This window comes from Macrobrachium rosenbergii, chromosome 11, assembly GCF_040412425.1.
Source record: "Macrobrachium rosenbergii isolate ZJJX-2024 chromosome 11, ASM4041242v1, whole genome shotgun sequence".
NCBI lineage: Eukaryota > Metazoa > Arthropoda > Malacostraca > Decapoda > Palaemonidae > Macrobrachium > Macrobrachium rosenbergii.
The window spans coordinates 46,208,117-46,212,844 of NC_089751.1; positions in this window are offsets into that span (position 1 = coordinate 46,208,117).

Here is a 4,728-nt window from a genome sequence, read left to right on the forward strand (position 1 = left end):
AATATATTAAACATACAAATACATAGGAAATATATATAAGGTGACTGATTACTAATTAAGTCAGTAATTTTATCTTTAAGGTCATTCTTGAACATTTTACTGATACAGAGTCCAAAATAATATGTGCCAGGCTAAGGAATCAGTGAAATCTTTTAGAATCCGCTATTATATAGCTGCCCATTTAACGGCCTCACCCACAGTTCCAGCCTTCTCTTTTCCACTTCCATTTTCCAGGGCCATAGAGCTTCTAGCGGCCCCCAAACCGCTGTCCATCCGCCCATCTCGGCCATAGCTCCGGGATTCTCTTTTGCGCTCCCTGCTTCCATCCTCCAGGGCCAGTGAACTACCAGTGGCCCCCCATCCTCTGGCCCTGGCCACAAGTCTGGGCTTCTCTTTTGCGCTCCCTCCTTCCATCTTTCAGGGCCAGTCAACTTCCAGCGGGCCCCCAATCACTTTCCATCTGCCAGCCTCAGCCACACTTCTAGGCTTCTCTTTTGTGTTTCCAGCTTCTATCTTCCTGGGCCAGTGAACCCCCAGTGGCCCCCCAACCGCTGTCCATCCACTGGCCCCGGCTACAGTTCTGTGCTTCTCTTTTGCATTTCCAGCTTCCAAATTCCAGGGCCAATGAACTTCCAGCATCCCCCCAGCTGCTGTCCATCCGCCACCCTCGGCTGCACTTCCATGCTTCTCTTTTGCACTTCCATGTTCCAGGGATAGAGAACTTCCAGTGGCCCCCCAACCGCTGTCCATCAGCCGGCCTCGGCCACAGTTCCAGGCTTCTCGACTGTGTTCCCAGCTTCCATTTTCCAGAGCCAGAGAACTTTCCACGACCCTCCAGCCTCTGGCCCCGGCCACAAGTCTGGGCTTCTCATTTGCACTCCCTGCTTCCATCTTCCAGGGCCAGTGAACTTCCAACGGCCCCCCAACCACTGTCCATTGGCCGGCCTCGGCCACACTTCTGGGCTTCTTTGTGTTTCCAGCTTCCATCTTCCAGAGCCAGTGAATTCCCAGTGGCCCCCCAACCGCTGTCCGTCTGCCAGCCTGTACCACAGTTTGGGGCTTCTCCTTTGTGTTTCCAGCCTCCATCTTCCAGAGCCAGTGAACTTACAGTGATCCCCCAACCGCTGTCCATCCGCCGGCCTCTACCACAGTTTGGGGCTTCTCTTTAGCGTTCCCTGCTTCTATCTTCCAGGGCCAGTGAACTTCCAGTAATCCCCCAACCGCTGTCCATCCGCTGGCCTCAGCCACAATTTCAGGCTTCTCTTTTGTGCTTCCATCTTTCGGGGACAGAGGACTTCCAGCGGCCCCCCAATTGCTGTCCATCCACCAGCCTCGGCCACAGCTCCGGGATTCTCTTTTGCACTCCCTGCTTCCATCCTCCAGTGCCAGTGAACTTCCAGCAGCCCCCCATCCTCCGGCCCGGCCACAAGTCTGTGCTTCTCTTTTGCGCTCCCTGATTTTATCTTCCAGGGCCAGTGAACTTCCAGCGGTCCCCCAAACGCTGTCCATCTGCCGGCCTCGGCCACAGTTCTGGGCTTCTCTTTTGGATTTCCTGCTTCCATTTTCCAGGGCCAATGAAAATCCAGCAGCCCCCCAACCGCTGTCCATCCGCCGGCCTCGGCCACAGTTCTGGGCTTCTCTTTTGGATTCCCTGCTTCTGTTTTCCAGGGCCAATGAACTTCCAGCAGCCCCCCAACCGCTGTCCATCCGCCGGCCTTGGCCACAGTTCCAGGCTTCTCTTTTGGATTCCCTGCTTCCATTTTCCAGGGCCAATGAACTTCCAGCAGCCACCCAACCGCTGTCCATCTGCCGGCCTCGGCCACAGTTCCGGGCTTCTCTTTTGTGTTTCCAGCTTCCATCTTCCAGGGTCAGTGAACTTCTGGCGCCCCCCCCAACCGATTTACATCCGCCGGCCTTGGCCACAGTTCCTGGCTTCTATTTTCAGTTTGATGTTTCCATTTTTCAGGGCCAATGAACTGGGTGAGTGAACTTCCAGCGGCCCCCCAACTTCTGTCCATCCACCGGCCTCGGCCACAGTTCCGGGATTCTCTTTTGTGTTTCCAGCTTCCATTTTCCAGGGCCAGTGAACTTCCAGTGGCCCCCCAACCGCTGTCCATCCGCCGGCCTTGGCCACACTTCCGGGCTTCTCTTTTGTGGTTCCAGCTTCCATCTTCCAGGGCCAGTGAACTTCCAGTGGCCCCCCAACCGCTGTCCATCCGCCGGCCTTGGCCACACTTCCGGGCTTCTCTTTTGTGGTTCCAGCTTCCATCTTCAGGGGCCAGTGAACATCCAGTGGCCCTTCAACCACTGTCCATCTGCCGGCCTCAGCCACACTTCCAGGCTTCTCTTTTGTGTTTCCAGCTTTTGTTTTCCAGGCCCAGTGAACTTCCAGCAGCCCCCCAACCGCAGCCCATCCGCCGGTCTCGGCCACACTTCCGGGCTTCTCTTTTGTGTTTCCAGATTCCATCTTCCAGGGCCAGTGAACTTCCAGCGGCCCCCCAACCGCTGTCCATCCTCTGGCTTGGCCACACTTCCGGTTTTCTCTTTTGTGTTTCCAGCTTCCATCTTCCAGAGCCAGTGAACTTCCAGTGGTCCCCCAATCGCTGTCCATCCGCTGGCCTCAGCCACACTTCTGGGCTTCTCTGTTGTGTTTCCAGCTTCCATCTTCCAGGTCCAGTGAACTTCCAGCGGCCCCCCAACCATTGTCCATACATTGGCCTCGGCCACACTTCCAGGCTTCTCTGTTGTGTTTCCAGCTTCCATCTTCCAGGGCCATACACAGGCCTGAACTTCCAGGCTTCTCTGTTGTGTTTCCAGCCCATCTTCCAGCTGAACTTCCAGCGGCCCCCTATCCATACACCGGCCTCGGCCACACTTCCAGGCTTCTCTGTTGTGTTTCCAGCTTCCATCTTCCAGGGCCAGTGAACTTCCAGCGGCCCCCCAACCGCTGTCCATACACAGGCCTCGGCCACACTTCCAGGTTTCTCTTTTGTGTTTCCAGCTTCCATCTTTCAGGGCCAATGAACTTCCAGTGGCTCCCCAACCGCTGTCCACCCTCTGGCCTCAGCCACACTTCCGGGCTTCTCTTTTGTGTTTCCAGCTTTCATCTTCCAGGGCCAGTGAATTTCCGGTGGCCCCCCAACCACTGTCCATCCTCCGGCCTCGGCCACACTTCTGGGCTTCTCTTTTGTGTTTCCAGCTTCCATCTTCCAGAGCCAGTGAACTTCCAGTGGTCCCCCAACCGCTGTCCATCCGCTGGCCTCAGCCACACTTCCAGGCTTCCATGTTGTGTTTCCAAATTCCATCTTCCAGATCCAGTGAACTTCCAGCGGGTCCCCAACCACTGTCCATACACCGGCCTCAGCCACACTTCCGGGCTTCTCTGTTGTGTTTCCAGATTCCATCTTCCAGGTCCAGTGAACTTCCAGCGGCCCCCCAACTGCTGTCCATCCTCCAGCCTCAGCCACACTTCCGGGCTTCTCTGTTGTGTTTCCAGATTCCATCTTCAGGGCCAGTGAACTTCCAGCAGCCCCCCAACTGCTGTCCATCCACCGGCCTCAGACATACTTCTGGGCTTCTCTTTTGTTTCCAGCTTCCATCTTCAGGGCCAGTGAACGTTGCCTGTCGCTGGATTCTAAAACAGACCTTAGCCTCACCCGTCTTACTTGGCAACGATCAGCCTGCAGTCAAAGTGTTGACAAGGTTTAAATGTGGCTATTACATTTTTAGGACTACCCCTGTGGTTTGGATGCGGGATTGGAGGAGGCAATCCCTGCATGAATGTGTATAAATTGGTCCTGTTCCAATGTTACTTACATCCAGATCTTTGGGTATGATGGCTAAAATATCATTAACATAAAAGGTACCATATTACAGGGAAATGGAAACTCTTGGGGATGTAAAGGCATTCAAAAAATTCCATTTATAAATTTGGTAATAAGATTTGTATTAGCATCTCATTGTTTCACTTTTCCTTCATTGGCTGTAACTTTGTTCATATATATATATATATATATATATATATATATATATATATATATATATATATATATATATATATATATATATATATATATATATATATATATATATATATATATATATATATATATATATAATATAATAACAAAGTTACAGCCACGAAGGAAAAGTGAAACAATGAGATGCTAAGTATTTTCATCTTATTACTAAATTTATATATGGATTTTTTTGAACGCCTTTACATCCCCAAGACTTTCCATTTTTGTCCATTTTCCTGTCATGTGGTACCGTTTATGCTGATGATATTTTAGCCATCATGCCCAAAGATTTGGATGTAAATTACATTGGATCAACTAAATTAAATGATCAAGTCCTTTCTATTAAATTTACACTCGAGTTAGAGAAAGTTGAATGTTTACCTTTTTTGGATATTTATATTAAAAAAGGAAACCTTTTAATTGTAAATTTAGTATTTATAAGAAAAAGACAAATAATTTGATGTGTACGCTATTATTCAGGGCATCATATAAATATCAAAATTTCAGTTTTTTCATCAGTGCTTCTTCGAGCCTTGCAAATAGTCAGTCCTGAGTTTTTAGATCAAGAATTCAAAAACATCAGAAAATTTTTGCATATAAGCCCCACAGAATAAATTGGACACAAAGCAGTGTAATATTATGAAGTAAAGAAAGTACTCCCAGGAACTTGATGGAATCCCTTATGGTTTAGTTGACCTGGGAGAAGAAT